The following is a 26,415-nucleotide window of genomic DNA, read 5'->3' as shown; positions in this document are numbered from 1 at the left end:
CAATGTTGCAGACAGAACACCACGTGCATGGGACATGTCATGTGCCATGTCACAATGTGCACACAATGCAGGGGCATAGGTCACATTGGTAACACCTGTGTGCTGGCCAGATCACAGCTCACTATGTGGTACTGTGTGCTTACCGCAAAAGGCATTCGATGCATACTACACATGCAGCCATTGTAGAACACCTCCACCATTGTATGCATAGCTGACTGCACATATCACACCGATGGGTTATGTGGTGTCATGCCGGTGTATACTAACGGTTGTATCTACTGTACATGGGTGGCGTGTGTGTTGAGTGGTGCAACCTGTATACCGTGACTGGAGCAGACCCAGGTGTGCATGTCATACCTGGACACATGGGGAATATCTATACAGTGTAACATGCCTATTACTAGCAACAGTCTCACCTGCGACGGACCCATGTCTGTGAGACACGCCAGAGGTACCTGTATAGGGGCGACACAACAGTATACACATTATCCATTACTGTAGCCACAGTAAGCACTGTGCATGTCACATCATGTACCTGTGTGGTAGCATGTGTTATGCACATGTCTGCAAACATAACGTGGCATACTGTAGTATGCAGCTTGTGTGGCCATATACCTGGCATGTGTTGGTACATTATGTGGTGTACTATGACACCCACACCTACGTCAGTTATCATACACACATGCAAGACTGACTTACCAGGCAGCTCCAGGCTCGTTGGTTGGGAGACACCCACCTCCACGATGGCAGCGAGTGTTTCTGCATGTTGTTCCCTGGGTGTCCCCAGACTGGCCAGGAGCTCCTCCGTGTGTGTGAGTGGGGGCTGGGTTGGTGGCCCACCACCTGTCCCACCTAGTTGTCTGGTGATTGCGGTGGCACGCTGTTTCGCGTGCCGAATTAGGTCTGTGCAGTGTCGGCGGATCTGCTGGTAGGTGCGGTTGTTGCCATCCACGTTGTTCACCCTCCTGCGCATATCCTGCCACAAGTCGTCCCGTTGCTGTGCTTGTTGTGGCACATGGCTGAATAGTATATCGTAGTTGTCATGGAGCAATGGGATAATCACATCATCCTCCTGGCAGCTGAAGGCTTGCAGCTGGGAACGTGGCATTATCTGTAAGACATAATGATGGTGACAGGTCACATTTACACTGATGTACTGGCATACTGCTGGACATACATTGCTATGACATGTACAACATCTGCACAGTAATCTCTGCGATGCATCATGGCAGTGACACAGCTGACGTGTTGCCGTCACACCATTAAGCAGTGGGATTCATATCATATCTGTGTGTCAACTCATCACACTGTACACACACCATGTTGATGGTAGCCTGCTGTGGACATGTGTACCTGCCTGCGCCTGTGTTCATATCAGTTGGCACATGTCCCAATGTGACAACAGTTGTACTGTTCACCTGGATGCTGTGTATATGTCAGTAGGCATCCCGTACATGGCCATTATGAACGTCAGTGGTGGCACTGCACACATACACATGGACACCTGTACATGCATGTGTTGTGCCATGTACATCTACACAGCACTGTACGGGTGTTGGCCAACCTGCCACGGCTCACCTGTATTGCACATGTGATACACATGGGACAATGTGTAACCATGTGACATTTGCAGGAAAGGTCATGCATAGCATGTGTGCACGCACGTTGTCCACACAAACACACAGCACCTGTGACACCACAGGGTGCATCACTGCCACATTACTGGTGTGGACGGTTGATAGTGCAAGTGCCATTTGTCCATCGCACCATGTAGGACTGTGGTAGCACGTGCAGCCTTGCTGAGCAGGGCTGCATGGTATGGCAGGGTATGTCACATACATGGCACTGGGATGTGACCCACCTGGGGGGTACTGATATTGGCAGGGTGGCTGTCATTCCATATGTCATTGCTTATGTGTATATGGACATTACACATGTCTATCAACATGGTGTGGACACTGGCCTTCTGCAAGGTAGGCTGCACGCTGCTTGGTGGGGTTGTGTATGGTGCATGCAGGTATCGCACATCCATGCATACACATTACCCCTGACAGGTGCTATGTGCTGCGATATTGTTCAACACAGTGCTGTATGTGCCCACACACTGCTATCCCATGCACATGGATGTTTGCCTGGCCTGACATGGGTACCACATATGTCTACATCCAGTGCCTGCTGCCACCCCCATGTCAGCTGGTGCACCGCTGACAGCCATCCCTCCCATGGGGGCGTGGTGTTGGGCACAGCATGGGTATCCATTTATGGGGACAGGGATGTTCACATAGCAGGGCACTGATGGTATCGTCGATCGGACCATACACGTATGATGCACACCTCACACACACAGCCCATTCCGTATTTTGTTCACAACACTGACACAGCTATACTGCTAAGCCGGGGACATTCCCAGACGTACATACACAGATGCGTGCACATCTATCTGTGGCATGGGCTAAAATAATGGTGGGGTTCGACACATAACGTGTTTGAGTGTGGCTGGCGCAGACCTTCTGTGCACATGTCTACACAGCAAGCCTGTTCTACAGTAGGCAGCGGTGATGTGCTGTACACATGTCGATTCTGCACATTGTGTTGGTGTCTGTCTGTCCACGGGCCAGTGGAGGGACACACAGGGGTATTAGTGAACATATATGCATGCCACCCTGTACTGCTGTACTGCTAGCTTCTCGGGTGCTACTGTGTCATGGACATGCACACCTTACCCGAATGGGTGGTAGTGGGTTGCCACCCATACCCATCTCCTCTTGTGGGTTTCTATGATCCAACACCCTCTTTGTATTGTATGTTCAGGCAATGCACCTGTGTGGGGCATGTGGGCATGAAATGCACTACTGCGTACCTTTGCACCCATTGCAGACCATGTCACACAGGTACACTGGCAGCCATACACTTCACAGCTTGATGACGGTACAACACGTGTTGTATACACATAACACATATCCTGTGGGACATGGTCATATGTACAGGCATGTAAAACAGTCACGTACCACTGCTACCCCTACATGACGGATATGCAGTACATGTGTCGGTACAGCAACTGTCACATGTAGTCATGCAATGCCCCCCTACCTACATGGTGTGGTACTGCCTGTGGGGGATATGCGTCTGCATCCATGCTATGGCCATAGCTGACAGTTGTACATCGATATGTGCAACATACCTCCTTTGGTGTTCTCTTGGGTGCATGTCCAACATGGCTCTGCATTGTTTGTGTCTGTCACACAGTCATTGTTATACATGGTTTACATGCCAGCCATGGCGTACTGTGTGTGATTCCATGTACTTCATTGGGATACCGGCATTATACATTATGACGGCGTATTCCAGCCATCACATACCTTCCTAGATGACACTGTTAGCCAGCCAGTAGGAGGTGTTCCGCTATCTGCACATAGGTCACACAGTACGAGTGCGGCTGACACCCATTCTGGGGACAGGGTTCTGACAGCTGTGGATGGGTGTGATGCCGTCGACAACCATGACTGCGCCTGATGGTCACATCTGTATGGGTAACATTCACAACACACACCTACCTTCACGTAGCAACACATCATCCACAACAATGGACATTCCTGCCAGAACAATGTGTGCAGTATGTCTGTATGACCACTGCAGGCACCACTGATGGCCCCCAGCTTGGCAGCCAACAGCACCAGTGTATATCCCGTGGAACCATGGGTTACACCATTCACAACACACCTGTCTCAGATAACCCTGTTGTGGATCACAGTGCAGTTCCACACATCATGTTACACTAGCATCATGCACTGATAAGTTGCAGACGTGTGAACGGCTGTGCAACTCAACATATGCGCACATGACACATCACCTGGTACAACATGTCTGTCATACCACATGTTATTGTGACCGCCCTGTGATGGCATTATACAGGCTACATGTACTGGGACATGTGATGGCTCACCGGTATATTCACCCTCTGGGTGTGTGTCTAGCCAAGTGTATGGTAGGCGGTGGTCTGAACACGGGGACACTGTACATTGACCTACTCTGTCACTGCAACTGTTGACTATGCTCATACTGTACTTATACAGGCATGTGGTACCAGTCCACTATGACAGTCCTGGTCGACCAAACTGCTGTTGCACACATGACCTGCGGACATCTGCCTGGGGTGTGGAGCACACATGTACATCTTCACATGCTATACTGCCTCTGTGGTGGTGTCACATGACTGTCTACAGCAGGGCTGTCACAGGCAGACACGGCATGCGGTCATGTGGGACAATGCTTGCACCTTCCACTGTGCTGCACACAAGCAAGGCACACACACTAGTGCACGACTCACATTTATCTGCAGTGCCTGGGACCTGCCTCCATGCTCTGCACAGCACACCTGCAAGTACAGATTGTACACGGATCATACCTCACAAGCACATACCTGGACTGCAACACACACACAGGTGAGGGGATCCCACATCACACAATGTTTTGCACACATACTGGATATTTGCCAAACACAATGCATCGTGGGTGCTCCATGTTCAGATACCCATGTTTGTGACCGCTACACACATTGTAACATGCAACAGAGCTTACACTGTACACCACAGGTTACATGCTGTCTGTGTTGTCATACTGTACATTGGGCCTCGGACAGCTGCTACTGCCATGTGCTGACAGCAACCCACACTTCCCTAGAGTGAACACCCATGTACCCACACATGCTTGGGCATGCACTCCACCTAGCTGGGTGACACATTACACAACACATACCATACCTACACTACCCTCAACATGCACAATACCTCCATGTGTCTGGTGTGTTAAACCTGGGGTTATCCCCCCCATTGGTAGATGAACATATATGCTTCACGGCCCTGCTAGCCACACCCTGGACACACACCCATCGCAGCATACATGGTACATGTGTTCTACAGCCGGTACTACTGCCGTGGGCTGACAGGGGTTGTTAATGGCATGGCACCCTGGCAGATGGACAGTCTACATGACTATGCTGACACATATCACAGTGCACTTCCGTAGCATGTACGCAATGGTAGGGACCATGCTATTCCACACAGAGACATGGCGGTACTGGCCTTTTCACAGACGCCACGGTGGTGGTGGTCATGTTCCATGCACATCTGCTGTATGGGCACATGTGCAGGCTGTTGCACGGTGGGTATATTCACATGTGTGGGGTGCATCACTTGACAGCCATGGTGAGTCATCGTGGTCCATCACATGATCCAAGGCTAGCTACCTACACATGACTGCCACACATTGCAGTGTGGGTCCTCAGGCAGTGTGGTGGTATGTCTGTGTTGTTTGGCTACATCCACATTTGATGTCGCGTACAACAGTCACCCAGGCATTGCTGACTGAGATAATGTTGGCAACATGCCAGGCAATGGTGTACCTACCAACAATACACACTCTCACTCACTACAGGGTTGCAATCCATACATGGACATCGTAATGTCCCTGTGGACCCATGCATGGTACTGCCATGCACACGTTATGTCCTAAGACACTGTCCCGATGTCACCTTCCGAGCTCCCTAGCTGTTATGTCCCGCCAACCTGTTTGGTATGTGTCTCCACACCAGCCCACTGACTTCACTGCTAGCCTGTTGTCGGACATTGTGTACCTTGACCATCACACTGCCGCATCTATCGCACTACACATGGGTGGCACTGCACGTGTGGAACTGCATTCGTACACCCATGACTGGGCCATTCTGTATGGCACTGGGGCACATCCTCACAAACGTGCTTCACACACTCATTGATGACCTCCATGCCTTTACTGGCACCCTTGTTGGGCTTCTGTGTGCCACAGCACGCCACATACACATGCTGGCCACCTGTCATACCATTGCATGGGTGTTTGGTGTAGTACAGAGGGCAACAGATCAGACATTGTCCTCTGATTGGCCTTCAGCAACATTCCACATTCTGGTATTGGCAATGTACACATCCACCGTCACATCATACCCTGTGTCTCAGGATGTTAGGCTGTATGATTCCTGGGCAGGACACACAGTGGTGCCAGCATATCATGCTACCTACTACATGTCAGGTACATGTGGCATTACACAGTCCTCAGTCATGGGGCCCCTCATGTTCACTATTTGCTTACATACACAACATGCTGTCACAGAGTACTGTCCATGCCTAGATATCCCACATCTACATACCTGGCACCATTATAGCTCCACCAGCTCATACAGATAACAACTGTATGGGTGTCGGTGTGGCAGATACATCATGTGGGTGTCATGGCATCAGGATGCATGACACATGGTGCATGCACATCACCATTGCATGGCAAGATTCATCCACTGAGTATCACATGGATACTGTCCCCGTACATGCATATCAAATTGTACATGGTTGCTGTACACACACATGCCCCACATGGTGCTGTGGTTGCCATATTCCACTGTGGCATGGGTACACATCTGCAGGGCCACACCTATCTGTACTGTGTATGTTGCTGGTACAAAGGTAGCCATTGTACCTGTGGCATACACACATCTACACACGGGCAGGGTTACAATACCACATTCGTGGTGTACCTTCCAGCGGCTATGACTTTACATGGCACAGCATTATCATGCCATGATGTGTACCAGGCTCAGACAGTTTACATCTGCGACTGACGCGTAACACATCTGTACACATCTGCATACCACATACACAGGGGTGTCTTCTGCTCTGACATGGACCATGTCCTCCACATTACTGATGCACGTTGTACTCATACATGGCAATTGCAGTGGGCAGTGTGAACGCACCAGTCATGGATATGTGCACACATGCCACATTGCATGGGCTGGACTTCTGTGTTTCTTACGCAGACACAACACACACCGTGCTGAGGAACATAGGTCCTGTGCACATCCCACAAGGACACACAGTGGCACTGTTCATGTGATAGCTCCCTTGCTATTTGAGTGACACATAGTCATGGTACCACCACAGCAGCAGTACTGTGTAGACATGCAGTTGACACCCACCTCTTCTGTTCACTGGACACTACCATGGGGAGGTGACACTACTGTGTCCACTGCACATGTGTTTACACATGGACCTGCCGGACTTCATTGTTGCCCACATTGCACCTGCTACAGATCGTTTATCCATGGTTACTTGGTGTTCCTTCCATTTCGGATGGCTATTATGCTACTACTCTGTCCCATATGTACAGGCCATACATATCCTGTTATTGTACATACCAATAGGCCATAACTCCATTATGCATGATATGCCTTTGATACTGTGTATGATGTCTGTCATATCCACCATGACAGCTTTACATTACACATAGTTGACATAGTATCCCCTACTGCAAGGCATACGTGCACGTCATGCACACATTACGTATGACATCGACGGTATATGCCCATACACATGTGTGCTGTGACAGTATACATACATGTCCTATCCCCTGCTATGGCACTTCCTTGTTGGACATCCACTGCCAGCATCGGCGTGTGGTGTGGCATTGTTCTGTGTTCTGCCCCCCTGTGGCAGCCCTTGTGTTATCCCGGCTGTGTACATGATGTCCCACTGCTGTGCACACGGTGTCCACAGTCATTGGTATGCTCAGCAGGATAGCACTACATAACCACCTTTCACCACTCTCTGCATTATGTACAAGTATCCTTACTTACAAACACCGTTCACATACAGTGCAGCTTCATCATACACATCATGCGTTACACACCCATACATATCGTGGGTTCTACATACCTTTATGTGTTTCCTTCCGTTTTTGTTACGTGTCTCGCTATTGCGTTTTCTCACTATATCCGTTTGTAGGTTGTAGTTCGGTATGAGCATACGGTTTGAATATCCCGGGAGTCATCCTTATATCCATCGTTACCTGCAACATGTGGGTTCATCACACCAATGGCTGTTCCTCAGTGTGTACTTGTGCGCATATCACCTGTGCATCTACTCCATTCGTACATAACTAGGGCATGGTTGCATTCCTCACCTGGGCGTTGGTTATTTGCCCTACCTTCATGGAGATGGTCTGTATTGTGTTATGTTATGTGTAACTGCAGCCACTATGTGTGGCGTCAGGTACATTTCGCACTGGTGTTAGCCGTGGATTGTGTGTGTTGGGTGTGGTATTCTGTTCGACATGTGGGTGTCCCTGTCCTGACGGCGTATGTTGATGGCGTCTTGCATTCAGATGTGTAACATAGCTGTTGTATTCCTTTAAACAACGGATGCAAGTATGCATCCGCTGTTGATAGTGTTTCCCACGCGAGATGTTGCGGTTATGCAGCTGTCATTGACTGCCTGTATGTTTGTGCTGCTATTATGGCTTGTATCCCCTTGATATGTGCGATGGGGAATATCGGAGGTTGTAGGTGACGGATACGGGTTGTGGGCCTTGCATCTCTACATACACGGTATGCTTGTCTGTGTGCTTCATCCCTGCCTGGGAAGTTGGAAGTTACTTGTCTGTTGTTCTGGGAGTGTAGGTAGTGTTGTTGTCATGTGGTGTTGGTATCACCTGCGTGTGTGCTTCCTGCATGTATTCCTCCATCACATCGGTGGTATATCTGCGGTTGTTTGTACGTGACGACTATCCATTGTCATTCTGTCCCGGATATTTACAGTCATTGTGGTCCTGTACTTTGGACGGCCTATTTGCTAGTGGTTGCCACCTCTTCAGGTGGCGATTGCTTGTTTGACACTTGTAGAACAGACAGCGGTGTTTACGGGCGATCATGGCCACGATCAGTACCGGGTAACATATGCATATTTCGCGGTACATTGCTATTGCTGTGTGACTTTTCCGACATCGCTTTGCAATTAGCATATCGGTGTCATACATACGGTCAGGATTTCTACATACGTCCTTTCCATTTCATGTTGGCTATATTCCTGTGGTACATTCTGGGACATTTTCACTTTGTATCGTTATACGTCGCCACATGCCTAGCCAGGGAGGGGCTCTCAGTACTACTTTGGGAGTACTGGTGTACATACGCCTGTGGTTCCTATACTGTATGCCTACACATGTTGTTCCACTCTGCCTGTCACATGGCACCAACATACACATTTTACAGTGGCACACACATTACACTCGCACAGCAGAACACACAGCACCGTCACCGCACATGTGCACATACTGCGGCAGTCACAGGGATGGTTGCACACAGTACCTGCGTGGCCTGCATCACCAGCGGCAGTGTCTACCTCCACCCTCATATCATCATAGTATTACCCGCACATGTACTGTTACTGTACTGTGGCCTGGCGATCATCCCGACTCGCGGTTATGCATTTCGATATGTTGAGCTTTCCATGGGTGGCGGTTTCCTGTTCTGTTAAACCTCCCGGATGCTCAGGTTGTAGTTCACTATGTTTACTATGTACAGATATTGCGTGTTACTTCTCTGTCACCTTGCATCCCTCTCATTCCCTGTCTTACCTGTTGTACTTTATATGTATATGTGTACATATATTTCTATGTGTGTGGTTATATCTATCTCCATATCTGTATATGCACATATGTACATGTCTATATGTATACACCTTGCAGCAAACATGGCAGCATACAGCAACGCCGTCTGCTGTAGGACCCATGTACAGTTCAGGTGTTGGCGTTCCATGCTCCGCTAGCTGTTGGGTGTGCAGTGTTTGGGTGCTGCCTATGTTGGAGTCACACATGGGGCCACCCATACGGTACACTTTATGGGTGGCCATGTTTGTGTGCCGTCCATTTCACTGTGTGTGCAGGTAGGAAGGTGTCAGTCCATGGGGCCTACGCTGTCAGAGTATGTGCTATCGTTCCCTCTTTGCCAGGGCATAGGCATATTGGGTACGCCTCCATCTGCCTACTGGGGCTGGCACAGTGTGTTCATGGTCCTGAACCCTCTGTGCCTGTACTGGCCTTGGCAGTTGTGGTGGGCTTTGTGGCCCTTCACCATTATGTCCCTGCAGCAGCTGCTTCCGCAGGATCATATTATGTAGCATGGCACATACTATGAATATGTGGGCACATGTGCCTGGAGAGTACTGCAGGGCTCCACCGGATGTATCCAAGCACCGGAACTGTGATTTCAGCATCCCAAACACACGCTCTATGATTATTCTGGTTTGTGCGTGTGCCTCATTATGGCATTCTTGCATGTGTGTGTATTCATTTCTGATGGGAGTCATCATCCACGGCTCCAGTGCATAGCCAGCATCCCCCACAAGGTGGCCTTGTGTGATGTCCCCTGGCGAATACCTGATACAGCTGTGAGGCATGCCAGATATGGGAGTCGTGGTAGCTTCCAGGGCTGCCAGCACACACATCCATGATAATGCCCTGTGCATTGCACACGACCTGGCAATTGATGGAGGGGAATCCCTTGCGGTTTATGTAGCATCTACCCTGCTCCCCAGGTGGTGACTTGATTTGTATGTGCGTACAGTCTATCGCACCCAGCACCTCCGGGTATTGTGCCACATGGTGGAAGTGGCGCATATTGCTAGAAAACTCCTCCTGAGATCTGGGGAAGTATATATGCTCATTGGCATGTGGTAACATGGCATCCAGAAACTGGTGTAGTACCCTGGATGCTGATGCCTGTGAGATACCCATTATATCCTCAGTTGGCCTTTGAAAGGTACCTGTGGCCAGTATTCACAAGCTTACACATACCTTTGTGTCCACTGGGATGGGCTCCCCTCTGTTGTTTCTTGTTCTCAGGCGTGGCCGGCACAGCTCCGCTATTTTCTGTAGAGTGTCCCTATCCACCCTGTAACGCTCTACTATCTCCAGGTCTTGTGGCCCCTGGTAGGTTACCCTTGGTCTGAACACTCTCCTTCTCCTCTGAGGCCTATGGTAGTTGTCGGCACCCTCCTCCACAACTCCGTCTGTCTCTAACACATGCTGATGGATCACGGCCACGGCGGCACCCAACATGTACATTTTAAAAGTTCCCCGTGTGTTTACACCTAGAGTGTGGCGTTTGGGACTACATGGCTGTGTGTTGTGTGCATTCACACTTTATACTGTTGTGCTGTACACCTGGTGATGTCATAGGGTGTGTCTGTGCGGCCGTATCTGTGGATTATCTTCCGTGTTTTACCGTTGGCACTGTAGCGCTGTTGCCTTTGGTGTTGCATTACTCTTGCCTGCATTGTATTAGCTTTCGACCTTACCTTACTGTTTCTGCACGTTGCGCCTACTATTTCCTGGCTTGCATCCTGCAGAGCCCTGTCATGTGTAGTTTCTGGACATGGCATATCGTGCGTTTTGTCTGCCGCCGCCGTTATGCTGCCTGTCTACTTGGCTCTGCTGTATCAGTTCTTCACTCTTTGCAATCTGCTACCTACCCTACTTTCTTTGCATTCATATGCCTCCCCTATCCTGTTTTGCAGGTTTCTGCATGCAGAGTTGTCAGCTGCTGCCAATTGGCCTTCGTGGGTTGATTGGTGTTGATTGCTCATTACTACTCCAATTTCACTGCTTCCGCATTTCCTCATATTCTCAGCATCACCTTCCTGTATCTGTTATTGTTGACGGGCGTCACATGACTGGGTTAAGGGAACGTAGTCATCCTCGTGCATATGCATCTCTGCACGCATTGTGTGCTCTCAGCTCAACTATTTCTCCACACACCGGTCCTGCTGCTGTGATGTGCGATGTACAGCCCATGTTTGCTGGGCTCCAATGTACTTCCTCCTACAGTGGCACACCCCTTTGCGGTTGAGATGTATTCCCTCTGAGCCACTCCTTGGTGTATTACCGCTGCGCCGTTTGGTCCAGCCTTACGCCGGCGGGGGGTTTGCGATTCAGTATCATCTGCCTCATTTGCATGGCATTGACTACTAATTCATAGTTACCACACCGAACACTGCTGCGACTCCTTGGCAACCCTTGCACTGTGGATGTGGCTTTCCATGAATACCATGGTGTATTGTGTCTTTGAAGCTGATGTGTATTACACTGCTCTTTTATGACATTGTCATATTATTTCATTGTTTAGCACCTTCCGCGGACATGTCCTGGGGTTCTGCTGTGTGTTTCTGTGGACATACCATTTATGTCATTGTTTATGTGTTGTGCATGTTTTCTTTTGACATTCTCTGTGTCTTTCGCCATTGGCATATGGCAACAGTGTGATACCTGACGTTGACAGCCTTCCGTTACTCCTATGTCATGTTTGGGTAAATGTAAACCGTTTTTGGTTTACATTGCCGCGTTATATGTTACGCCTGCGCCACTCCGTGGATCGCTATATGCCTTCATTTGCATGGTGCAACACCGCACATGGGGTGTTTAACATACCTACGCCGGAGGCGGCGCAAATCCAGCGCACGCCAGTAGTGCACGTGGATTTGGATTGTACCTGAATCGCTCGGCGGCCATATCTGGCATTGTAACGCCTACGCTATGCGTGCGCCTGGCGCAAGGTTCATGAATCCCGGGGTTTCTTTTTTTACTGTGTGTGTGTGTGTGTGTGTGGTTTGTGTGTTTGTGTGTGTGTGTGTGTGTGTGTGTGTGTGTGTGTGTGTGTGTGTGTGTGTGTGTGTGTGTGTGTGTGTGTCTGTGTGCACGTGCATCTGTGTGTTTGTGTGTGCATGTGTGTGTGTGTGTGTGTGTCTGCAGGAACACAATCAAGGACTGTGCTTGCACTACTTCCTTTCATCTTGTACAGTTGCAAGCAGTACATGGTAGAGACCTCAGCTCAGCATTACCACACCCAGCCACAAGAACCACCTCTGCCAAGAGATGCAGTGGTACTTCCATGACCATGGATAAAAGTTGGGGTGATACCTGAATATGAGTGTTGTCTGCTAGATGAGGTCTCCTCATGACTACGTCTAGGACCACGGCCCCATGGCCTACCACATCTGAGTATGGGCACTGTGATTACTGATGAAGCAGTAGATGTAATGCTGCTATAGGAGTAGGATCTTGCATGGCCACATCTGATAACACCAGAAGATGTAGCAGCTCCCTGGCCACATGAATGCCTACCTGCCCCTAACAAATATTCCATCACAAAATCTGTCTAATACAGTGTGCCATTTATCCTGTCTAAGGAGTTACCCAAACAATTCAGGGAGTCACTCACATCAGAATGCACAAAGTATAGTAATTGCACAATCTCTTCTGAGGCCTTGCTGCAGCATGCCTATGCCTCCACTATGGCCCTACACATACACCTGGCAGCACCTAATGACACACCAGCATCAGGAGGACAGTAGACAGAAAGCCTCCTATGACTGCCCCTACCAGCACTCTTGTGTTGTACCAGACCCTCATGATGGCTACCAGAAGAAGCAACTGGCTCTGCAACCGGAGTAACCATATTAGACAGATCAATTATGTCACCCTCAACTTGTCCTATATCAGAGATCTCCGTGTTTTAGTTATGCATAGGCATACTGACTGTGTCCAAAATATGATCTGGGGATGTGTGAGCCATTATCTTAATGTCAGACTGACCCTCTGCATGCCCAGACTGTGTCTCTTCATCACAACCATTTTAGTCAGAGCCTATTGATACTCTGACATCAGGTGATAGGAGTTCCATAGTATCACTCTCAGAATCACCTATGATAACAAGCACTAAACACAGCAAACAGAGAAAGGAAGAATAAAATTGATCAGATATTTTCCTTTTATGAAAGGCATCTTAAACTTTAACAGATGCTAAAGCTCAAAATCTGGCAGAAGTACACAGTTCTGGCACAATTGTGAATTAAACTACAAGACTATACCCAGCAAGGTTTAAAATGCAAACAGATATTTTTACAGGTTATTCTACTTGTGGAAATAGAAGCACAAAAAATGCAGAAACAAAATCTTCCAACAATTGCAAATTAAAAGACTAAGGTCCCAGAACAAACTAAAAATGCAAACAGATGGAACAGAGCAGAAAAGCACAAAATTATATTACTACACATCACTTAAGTCCAACTTAAATATTTAAACAAAATTGAAATAATTAAAATAATTCAATTATCTTTCATTTTTTTGAAAAAGCTAGTTACTCAAAGGTCTACACCACTCTAAGTTGTTTCGGTGCTGGAAATAGGCTAACTAGAGAGTCATCCAATCAAATAAAGGCAATATTGGAGCTCTTTCAGAAACTTTTGCCCTGATTCCTAAAGAGTTGTTGTTAGTGTGAGCAGGATGACTTCAGGAGTTTTAGAATCTGATCCCCATTGTAAACATGTTTATAGCTAGGTCTTACCTTAAAGTAAGTCATTTACACTGACATCATTTTTTTCAGAATCAATATAGACTTGCACTCAGTCCAACTTTTTGGACCCTGGCCCTTTAGTTTAATGTATTAATGAGGGATGCAGCAGACACAAAATGCAGGCAAAAGATAAGCAGGCTATAAAAGCACTGAAGCTTGAACTGGAGCAGAGACACCTTTCTCATTAATGACCATCTACTACAGTTTAAGGCACCAGACTATGCAGAAATTTAACAGTAACACAGTTAATGGACAAATGCAATAATAAATTACTAAGGTTCAAAACTGAAGTGTAGCTGGTTCAATTAGCACCCTGGGCCAGCTATGATCTATGCATCTACTCAGAAAAAAAAAAACAGACATCATGACATGAGCTGCCTCCCTCCAGCAAACAGTTATTGCAGTTTATACTCTGCCTGCATGGAGCACTACAGCACTCAAGTTTTAATTTTAAAATGTTTTTTTTTTTTACTTTTAAACTGTACCAAACTGTTTGCTACAATGTAGCAAGCATTTACTACAGTTTAGATCGAGTACTACAGTGCTCAGGTTTGACCACATATGCAATACTGGCATTTAGAAACCAGTTTTACATTAAAGAATGATTGGGATTGGCTGATTGTGAACCCCAGTAGTTTGCACCCAGGGCTGTTGCCCCTCTACCCCTGTCCTAACTATGCTACTAGCTTAAAATCTGGCAGTAGTACACAGTTATGCCACAATTGTGAATTAAACTACAAGATTATGGCCCAGCAGGGTTTAAAATACAAATAGCTTTTACAAGTAATTACACTTGTGGAAATTATTTTTTTTTTCTTCTTCTTTCCTTGTATCACTTACATACCATTTGGCATTATGTACAGTTGACTAGCAGCAGACAATAGCATTGAACTGCATTTTACTGCCCAAGGTGAAAACTGACAAATTTTATTTGACTGCCATTAATAGCGCAATAGAGACTGGAATTGTTGCACTTTTCTCAGCAGTCTGAACAATACTGAGTGAGGAAATTAAAGTTGTCACACTCCTATCTCTGTGGCATAATGTGTAAAGGTATTCAGCTTAGAGAAACAGTACAGGTGATGCAGGGTTTGAAACTTGTTCACAGATCATTTTACTGAGGGAGGTCATAAATATTGACACTCATTTTGTTGTATGAATGTGTAGATGTGGGAAATTCAAGTAAGGTCAAGTAAGGTCATATTGACTAAAAGTGGCAAACATATAGGTAATTTAAAATTATGTAAACATTAATTGTTTGTGTGCTGTGTGAACAATGAAAGCATTTCTGCTAACTGTGCCCTTCTCCATTCCTGTGGCATTAGCTAAAGCACTGATATTGTAACAGATAGTTGATAGCACTGATCTGGCAATGAGCTGTTCGATGGCTGAATGTATCACTGTAATTCAGTACCGGCTACATTGTGATTCATTTCATTTGTCTTCAGTTTGTTATTCCCAAAAAGCTGTTTGAATGGTAATGATAAATATTGCCTTACACATTTGCACACCACTTGGTAGCACACAATTCACTTTCACAGTTTAAGAAAACAGTGAACATTTTAGTTTAGGCTGCTTTAGGTAGCACAAGCCAGCCTGGTGACATTGTGCACCTGTCAGCACTCTGGATAGGATACAGGGAAGAAAATAAACATGACAGGTAACTTTGCAAGTGCAGTGAGCATAGAGATAAAAGACATCTGATGCATGATTCAAATCCACTTAAATAATAATTTTACAGAGGGTTGTCTAAAATACATATTTCAGCACATTTTGTGATACCATTGTGATGTTGTTTAAAAATCAACTGGTATTATTATTGCTAACAACATGTGATAATTTCTCTGTCCACTTTCACATTATTTGTCATTAACTACAAGCCCAATGTGTTCCACAAAGTACATGTCTTATGTTAAAAAATAAAAAAAACGACCCACCAAGGCTCTCTGAAGAAGCCATTTGAATTTTATGGTGAACGCTCTTAGTCTGTTGGTGCTGTATTAAACTGTTTGCTACAATTTTACTGCCATGGTGGCTTGATTTTTTTTTTTAGTGTTTTTCTTAGTTTATTAGCCTTGTGGCTGTTGTGTCATTTACATGTTTGATGTTGCAAGGAGATTTGAGAAGGATGAATGTTTGATTTGAATGCACTTCTTGCTCTGGTTATTGTTACAAATACCCACTCAATATATTTAATTTATTTTCTGCTTTTTTCTGTATCATATATTTATTTTCTAATGTGTTCTTCATTTGTTCTGCACTCAGCAGCATACAAACATGGTTCATTGTCTATGGGAAAAAGTGAAACATTTAGTTTAGGCTGCCTTAGGTAGACCAGATTTGCCTGGCATTGTTGAGTGGTCCTATGCAACATGAATAGTACTTGCTTCAAATTTTGTGGTAAAAAATGTAACTGAAGTGAATTGAGACAAATGAGGCACATGAAGTATTGTTCAAATCCTATTTGGAGATTACATTGCAATTATTCACAATATGTACTTTTCATTTCTTTTTTTTTTCATTTTAATATGCATTTGCTGTCTGCTTGGCAGCAGACAAATATGACTACCTACCTAAGGAAAACAGTGAAAACTAGTTTAGACTGCCTTCGGTAGAGTTAATAAGTCTGGCGTCATTGCAAGGCCCACAGTAACATGGATAGTACTTACCTCAGAAAATTAACTTGACAGATGTCAAATTCTGTGTGACAAGGTGTGAGATGAGAGAAATAAGGCACATGAAACATTGTTTGAATCCTATTTAGAGATTGCATTGCAATTATTCATAAAATATATTTTTCATATTTTTTGTGAATTTAATGTGCATTTGATCTCCACTTGGCAATGCACAAACACTGATCACTACCTAAAGAAAAAGTAAAACAATTAATTTAGGATGCCTTAGGTAGTGCAAACATACCTAGCAACAGTACACTTTCCTCAGCACTCTAGACAGTACTGAGAGGAGAAATCCCATTGTTTATTAAAATATTTCTGTGGCACAAGTTGCAAGGGCAGTGACCTATGATAAAGGGTTTGAATCCAACTACAAGATGCATTTTACAAAAGGTGTAAAAAGCTCATTTCTCACAACCTTTTGATTAGGACACTGAAGAAACATGGCAATGTTAAGTCCATTTCTTGCAAGAAATTTATCAGTAATCCTGGAATAATTAAGCCTTTTTATAATAAGTCATTATGTTTCATATATAACCTCAAACTAATGTGTGCCCAATTTCCTAGACATGACAATGGTATATAAAATTCACTTGCATATGTATGGTGGATACAGTACTTTTGTTAGAATCATCATGAGTCATCCCATATCCCAGCTATGTGTTTAGGAGAGTTATATCATGTGAAGCATGTATGTAACAAACTAACCTGTAGTAATCAGCACATTAAACTGCATCCATCTGAAATATATTCACAAACAGAAATAATGACTTTAACATAGAAATGCATTCCAGAGATAATTAAAACCAGATCCATAGACAGATCACTCTGAGATGTATTTCCATTAATTCTGAAATATCTAATTTCCAGGCTTGAAAAGTAGTTCTCCTGTGGCAATGTCTGTTGCCAAAGTAGTTTCAGTGTTTGCATCCTTTATCACATGGGTCTGATTCCCAGCTGCAGTAATAACATGTTAATATTGTGTAAGCCCCAACATGACAATATATCACAAGTCGTCATTTTTCTCCTTCCAAACTGCAAGTCATAAATGCCATGCCATTCAACATTCCATTGTTGAGCTTTGGAACCTGGGTTGATAGGCTGAGCATGACAGATGGCATAGCTCAATGTTATGCTGCACACCTCTACTGCTATGTGATGCCAGTAGTAGGAATGTGTCTGCCAAGGAGTCCATCTGCTTTCAATTGTGAAAATGTAGTGGGCAAGGCTGTGTGTCTTTGTGCAATATCAAAAACAGATAAGATCTGCACTGGCTACCAATTCAGGCATGTTTTATTAGCTTGACTTTTTCAGACATGGCTGGTGAGGGAGAGAATGCTGTTAAATTTAGAGAACAAAGGTGGGGTGTTGAAGAGTCCAGGATATTTGTGGCACTCCTCGTGAAAGGCTATAGATATAGGTTGCTTTAGGGAAAATTATACCTGGCCTCAGTATGAGGTTTAGGTTTGGAATAGCTTAGCCAAGACTGTCTCCAATGCAAGAAGGATTCCAAACAATGGGAAATAATGCTGTCACCACTATAGTGACGTTAAGAAGCACAAGCAAATATATGTAAATATACCGACCCATAAACTATCTATGATATGTCATTAATGATCTAGCCAGCCAATCCACACATGCATTATGCTTTCATTTATATTTATTTTCTTTTTGTACTGTGCAGCTGTACAGGAGATAGCTATAAACCATGATGCACACCAGGAGAGATTAACTCACCTCAGAAGGGTATGGGTAAAGTATGACTTAGGTACAAATTCAAGCCATAGTTTTAATTTCTCTCCCTCAGGCCCTAGCATTTTGAGCAAGAATACCTCAGCCATCATTTCAAGTATGCATGCTATCCACATTAACTATTGCTGCTTAGATTAGGCAATGAGAACACCAGCCTAATTGTTTGTGAAAGTGGGTTCAGTACCCAGAAGCAGCAATTGTTTTCTTTTTTTTTTCTAGAAAGTATGTATAAAATATTAATAGTGATATGTCAGGAAGAATTAAATAATGGTAATTCCTATTATTAAATCAGACTGTATATTTCCTATCCATCATAGTGAAATAAAGGTTGTTATTTCTCATATCATATCAGTGAGATTTGTTTATTTTATAACACATAACTACCTTTCCATCTTCTATGGATAAGATAAAGATTTACAATAGTAACGTATCGTAATAGTTTATGCATTGCCATACCAAATTTATTTAAAAAATACAATACTGTGACATGCCATATATATAATTATCGTTGTTGTTTGTCTCGCCCTGCCCTTTCGCTCTTTTACTTTTTGGTTTGTTTTTTTTTTTTTTTGGTGTGAGTTATAATTTATTAACAATATGCTGTTATATAACTTGCTGTTAAAAAATTAATGGTCAGCAGCACAGAGCTTTACACCAACAACCACGGCTCGGCCTGCAATACCTCCTCAGATGGCAGCACAAGCACCCAGAACACTGTGGTCACAACCTGTCAGCATTGCCTCCAGAAACCTTGCCTTACCTGCTTCAACTGTGTCAGGTAGCTCTGCTCCATCTGCTGATGCATTGGTATCCTCCAGGTGGCAATTTTGTCACCCAGCAGAAGCTGACAGGGCCAGTGGAGGATACAATGGTGTGGGGCCTTGATGCATGTATCAGCAGGGTTAAAAAGGTCCTGCATCACATTGCAAAGATAATGCCACATCCAGGACTGCTCCATGGAGCTGCCGCAGGAAAGAGTGATGACAGCTCTGAGTGTCAGTTCTAGATTCTCACTGTTCTCAGACTGGATGTTGTTGCACCTGTGATGTCCTCTACCTATCCCCAATCATGATGTCTCCAACCTTTTGTCTCCATAACCATCCCTGTCTGTTTTACATTACCTATATATCTGTGCATGCTTCCTAACCAACTCTACCTGCCTAATCATGCCATTCCTAAGCACCTTTACCAACATTCCTCTCTCTCTTAAAAAAATGGCTACATGTCCCCACAAAAAAAGTATAACACATACATAGCTCTCCACTTCACCTATGTGTCATCTTGACACAGCTGATTTCGTCCAACTCGCCATACAATATTATTCTGATGTTGCCACTCATCACTGGTGTGGTGATCCTGCAAAATCATGAAATTGTGTGTACAATTGTACATTAACATTGTGAAGAAGTGGATGGCTATGGTGGTCTTCCACAACCCTCTTGCAAATTCTTGTATTCTTTCCACTGTGTGCTACACTCTGCCTTCCAACCCCATTTTCACCACAGTCCTGTCCACCGCTTTTTCACATGTTTAATCTGATCAAAAAATAGAGTCACACACAAACTACATGGCCAGCAATGGTCTATGTCTATAGAAAAACCTTTTTTTATGTCCATGATATATGTGTGGAGTTTAGCATAGTGCAGCAATGTTGAGTGACAGTGAAAGCTGTTTAACTTCTTATTACAAAAGCTGAAGATTTCAATTTGATCTGCAGTGGTCCGGTTACATCTGTACAAATGTGCTTTAAACCTGCTGTGCTATGAGAGTACAGAGTAAAGGCAGTACTGTAATACAGTGAATGGAACAGTTCTTAGGCTGTTTAATAAGCTCCTTTGTGGCATGCTGAGATAGTTGCCCTGCTTTTAGCCTTATGCTTTTGCATAGTGTCATGGGTTTGATTACAGGTGTATCTCAGTTTATGACTTAATGAGATTTCATATTCCTATCATCTATTTAACTGCAAACATCTCTATTTCTCTCCATGTTAAACATTTCCTTAACAGAAAATTGGAAAAGTGCATCAAGACATAATTTTGAAAAACATTGCAGCCCCAGCCGGGACACTTATTAAGCCAACCTTATCCTGGTTAAGTATTTATGTTTATTGCACTTTGCTACCTCTTTTTTGTACCTATAGCAAAAATTTTATTTGCAAAGCACAACAGATCAATGATAATTTATTAAGTAAGACTAAATGACAGTTTAAACAAAAACTGTAAATTGTTTAATCATGGCATGTAACACAGCAGCATGTGTGCTCTTTATATTATTGCAACTTTAAAACCTGAGAGGTTGTTGACTTAAGTGAAGTCTGTATTTTAATATTATTATAAATGCTTGTGGGAGGAGTGAAGAAGAGGCAGTACTGTATCAGCTAAACATATTGCATGGGCTCATAACATGCAGCTTACCTACTAGCAGTGAGAATGCAGGACAGAGCAGTAATGTGCTTATTTTCCAAAAGAGATACTGTGGGAGCAGACTTGCACCATATACCCTGCAAGGGATAGCCATACACAGTATAGCCTGTGTTTTGTAGATGGGATGCACGAATGAGCAGAGTAGTTCAGAAGCTCACTGTGGAGCACTGAGCTCATTATGCACTCCTGTGCCTGTGTCTGATTTTACAATAAACCATTGCAAGTCAGCATTGACAGGGCTTGCTGTTATACTGCAATAGCAGCAACAAATCTGTACTTGTGACATGATGGAAATCTGCTCTAACCTGTCCATTTTATGATAGTGTGAGTGTGTGCTTTTTAATATGTGTATTTCTCTTACATTCACTGAAACTTCAATTAGGCAAAACACACACATCGGCTGAAGTATTGTGTGTTTGTGTGCATGCTTGTGTGAGTAATGTGATTAAAGTAGTAATCTTCCCATTATTGTTTCTTTTTCTTCTTTATGTTCTTTTTAAATTGTTAAATGACCAGTTTACTGACTAGTGTCTATAAGTGAAGAGAGTGGCAACCTCATCACACTATACTAAAAAGAAAATATCTGAATTTTTCCTTCATGCCAACAAGTAGAAACATACAGGGAACTGCAGAGGCCAAAAACTCTTGTCTTCATGTGTCTGCAATGACAGGTGCAATTACAATTGAGATCTTTGTAAAAATGAGCAAAAGTGAGAGTAAGCTGGATGCCTTCAATAAATGCTGGGAAGAAAGGATAAGAGAGAATCAAAGAATACTAACAGATCATTCAGACACAGTTAATGCCGTACAGGGGCATGAAGCAGACAAGAACCTATGTGGCCGATAACCAGGTGAAGCTGAAGATGCTGGAGGCAAAACTGAAATATCAGGTTGTTATGTCTGGTAGAAGAGGCAGAAGCACAGGATTGAGTAGGATTTATATGGATGCTTTTTTGGTTCATGGCCTGTCCTGCTGGGTCAGGATTTAGTAATAGGAAGAGCACATTGGGATTTTGTTCCTGGATTCCATTTCCTGTGGCAACCTAGGAAGAATAGGACCTAAGTGGAGAAACAAGACAAATAAAGGCCAAGTTCATTCCCATGATATAGCAGTACCAATTATAGAAGCTGCATGGCTGGCTGCTGTATCTCGCCTCTTTTAAAATATTTTCAATTTTTTTCACCTTAAAGTCAAGACTTTCCTGTATCCAGTTGATGCTATACAAGCATTAAAGAAATGTATGAATACAGATAACCAGTCTCTAGCAATGACTTTATGATTCAGGAAGCAGCCTCAGACATTGGGGCAAATCTAAAAAAGGATAATTTGAACCAATTTCCACTTCAACAGAGGAGATTAGTACAGAAGGAAAAAGGACTTCTGGCCAGCTAATTTTATATTGTTCTAAGCTGACAACTGTGGAGTGTTTAATGGAAGAATATTTTGTTGTTTAATGAATAATACATGATGGTAGTTAAAAGTTATAAATAACAGGAGAAGAACTGAAGACAAAAATCCCTTTGATTGAAAAGAAAAATAAATATATGTGTTATTGGTAATGATAGCCGTGGTTTACATTAGCATTAATTGTATTATCACTTCTGGAGGAATTATTGATGATATTGGATATTATTTGCATAATGCCATTGTTACTGTGTATTGATTGCATTTATTAAGGGTCTATATCACATGGTCGAAAGCTAATGACAACGAATGATCACAACTTCGAAAACACCGGGACTCGAAGTTCTTATTGTAGGGTCACACTACATAGATACGTAGATAGGAGTATTTGCCCTTTCCTCACTGTAGTGCGATCTCGAAGTTGGTATATATTTAGCGGGGGTGGGGGGGCGCAGCCGCCCACAATTGCAACTTCAAGTTAAGGTGTTTTGAAAGTTGTGGTCATTCGCTATTATTAGCTTTTGACCACGGGATATAGACCCTTTATTAATTCTGCCTTCATATATTGCTGATTATTAATCTTGTTATTCTCCTGACATATCACATGATAGTATGTAACCAAAACAGCGAAAAGCAGAGTGGATGAAGCCATGCCATTTAAAAGATTTGTTTTTCCAGTTTTTTTGGAAAAACACATACAATTTCAGATTTGATTTTCTAGCAAGAAGCAAAAAAACTAAATTTTTCTGGACACCTGAACTGTTTCTGCTTTTATATCGACAAGAGGAGTATAGGCACAGAGATGCCATCACAAAGAATAAACTTCAAAGCTGGATACGTAAAAGCTAAATACTATCATGCTCTGGACATTTAGGTGTCAAGAGGTGAAAAATGGTGATAAAACTCATAGAATATCAAAGAAAGAAATGACTGCTAACCTTTCCTATATCAGGTCATATTTTTAGTCAATGAAATAATGAACTGCAGAAAGAAAAGCAAAATGGGGCCAAAAGCTACCAAGAGAAAGATAATCACATATCTACAGCTGGACTCATCCCACTGCAGAGACAGAGAGAAAGATAATCACATATCTACAGCTGAACTCAACTCACTGCAGGCAGAACAAATCAATTCTGAAGCCTCTATGCTGTTGGAAGAAAAGGGGAACTGATTCAGATAGTCAGATTTTCATTCATGATTCTTTCTCCAGTCATACATTGACTGCTGCTAATTGCCAGTTAACACAGAGGTAGATTCCGAAATTGCTGAAGAATTGCTATCCTACTATTCATTTTGAAACAGGAATGAAGGACTAATAATGCAGCTTGATATTCCAAGACCTGACAGCAAATAAAGGCAGACCTCTTTTCTGGGGTAATTTGGATGAATATATGAGAAACCTCAAATTAACCCCAGGTTTAGCAGCCATGTTCCTCAAGGACTGGGGGTAACAAATAAATGTCCCAGCAGATCCTTGTTCTGACTGTCTCTGGATTATTCATATACAAAATATAATGGATAAAAACTATTCTGGAAATGTAAGTCTAAGCTTCTTAAGATGCTAACAGATTAATAGCCAGTAATTACCAATGAACCTATGAGGCAGACTGAAGTGTGGCAGACCGAGAAAGAGACAGAGAGAGTGGAAGGTATTTGACCAAGTCAACCTGCATTTATCATATTGGAGAATGATGATTCAGAGGTGAGAGATTGTATGGACTACATATGAAACACAACTACATTTTTAAAGTTTACACATGGTTATAAGAGAAATTGCATATGTTATTTAAATGTAAATATTGGGATTTAGAACAGCAGCTTTATTTCCTCTATTTACAGGAAAAGCACATTTTCATATTCTTACCTGCACTATAAAAATTGCCACCCTTGGCACTATAAGTGGAACTTAGTCCAAGGGCTGTTTATACGTGTAGCCCATATGATCTGCAAGCAGGTATTATTTTATGATGACACACAAAAACTACTTCTTAAAGAAATTATATCACTTAGATCTTATAAACAAAGTTTATGATGAGGTCACTAAAATAAGGGGAAAAAATATAGTCCCCTTTTGGGTAACAGTGAATTCACCACTAAAAGTTAAGATACAAAAGTTAATGATAGTGGCAAGGGTAGATTACATTTCGAAAATTCCATGATATTAAGATACAGTTATGATGCACAATTGATTAAGGAGATTTTTAAAAGAAACTGGTCAGTCTGAAAGAAGGATCAAGAAGTCTTCAGAGTAGTTGGTCATCACCCACATTTTACTTTCCAAGTGGATAATAACATCAAAGCAATCCTGAAGAAGAATAAGAAAGAGAACATTAATCACAGGATGAGGGTTGAAAAAACAGGGACATGTAAGTGTGGTACATGTAACCAATGCCCATACATTTTGGAACAGGATTGTTTCCCAGCCTATAGAGGGCTTGTTACAGCCTCCCATGAATAGAGTTTTTGGTTTAATGATGAGTATCTTCTTTAGGTTTAGATACAAGCTATGGGATTCTATAGAAATAAAGGTGGCTTACAGCTTGCTAGGGTATTGTATGAGCCATTCCCTGAGATTCATGAAGCTCAGCACAAGGACGACGTTAGCCTTGCGCTGACCGTGTGACGTACAGATGGCACAGCAGCACCACATGCATATTAATGAAGGTGCGCTGCCGTAACGGCCACATGCATAGGAAACATGTACGAGTGCAGGGGGCATGTCCAAGCGCTACACAAAGGCATGAACATGCCGGGTGCATATGCGCAACCGAAAATGCTGACTAGTACAGCCTGCCTCTAAAAGTAATCACTTCTGTCAGTGTCTGTGGATAGTGTAATGTATGCAAAGCATACAAGACATCATTGCGAACACCACAATAAGAAGTAAACACAAAGGCACGTAGCTGAATATTGAGTCCCCATCCCTCGAACAAATGATATTTAAAACCCCATGCTTGTATTCCATTGTAGTGTCACTAGTTATACCAAGTGGAAGTGAAATTCATCGTGTTAGCGCACCGTCAATTGCTAAGCCTAGCCCAATGGTTTGGGTCACCACCTGTCCTACATTGTGAGGAACAGTTCCCCTCTAGGCAGGTGTGTCCATACCAAAACCATAATAAATGTGAAATGTCCTGCGATAGTAGGACATAATTATGCCCCATATGTTATGTAATAGTCCCATACAACACATATGTCCATATATAAAATACCTATATGTTACAAGAAACAGAATAAGCAAGTAAATGAAACAGAATAAGCAACTACACCACTACAACAATAAAAGCTTATATGTAGGCATAAAACTAAAGTACTATCCTTTGTAATGACCATGGGTATGTGTTGGCCTGTAAACTCAGATGTGTGTCCTGAAAATGTCCCAGCCAGGTCATATGAAAAGGTGGCAACCCTAGCAATGGTCAGCATTCGCCCAATATCTGCCCATTCGTGGTCCAATTCATCCTTGTCAGGACGGCCCATAGATGAACGGGTATTACCCGGGTCTACCTACCATGTCATGAAAGATAAGTATTTGCATGTACCTAAGTGCGTGAAGTACAGCATGTGAATTATCAGACATGCTAGTGTAGACCTCATAACCATATTGGTCCCAGAGATATGTAGTGCATGCAATGTGTTCTGTTGACTGTGCCATGGGCCATCAACTAGAGAAGGGATGAATGGTGTCTGTGGAATATGGGGGTGGGGGGTGATGGGTAATGTAATAATTCGCCAAGTGGAGGACTGGGTTGGATGCACAATAGATGAACTGGAGGTCGACGAGGGAGCAGTGGGTGAATCAGGAAGATAACCAAAGAACAAATATACACATCCGCAATACAATCCCACAAACATGTGAACATTAAAATGTGCAATACACATGTACAGAAACATTACCACACATACCCACAAATGGTCTGGCCTGAACTGAGCCATCCAACCCCAACA

Source organism: Protopterus annectens, chromosome 3.part0 (assembly GCF_019279795.1).
Source record: "Protopterus annectens isolate FY-2018-M chromosome 3.part0, PAN1.0, whole genome shotgun sequence".
Lineage (NCBI taxonomy): Eukaryota > Metazoa > Chordata > Ceratodontiformes > Protopteridae > Protopterus > Protopterus annectens.
Note: the sequence above shows the minus strand (reverse complement) of the source record.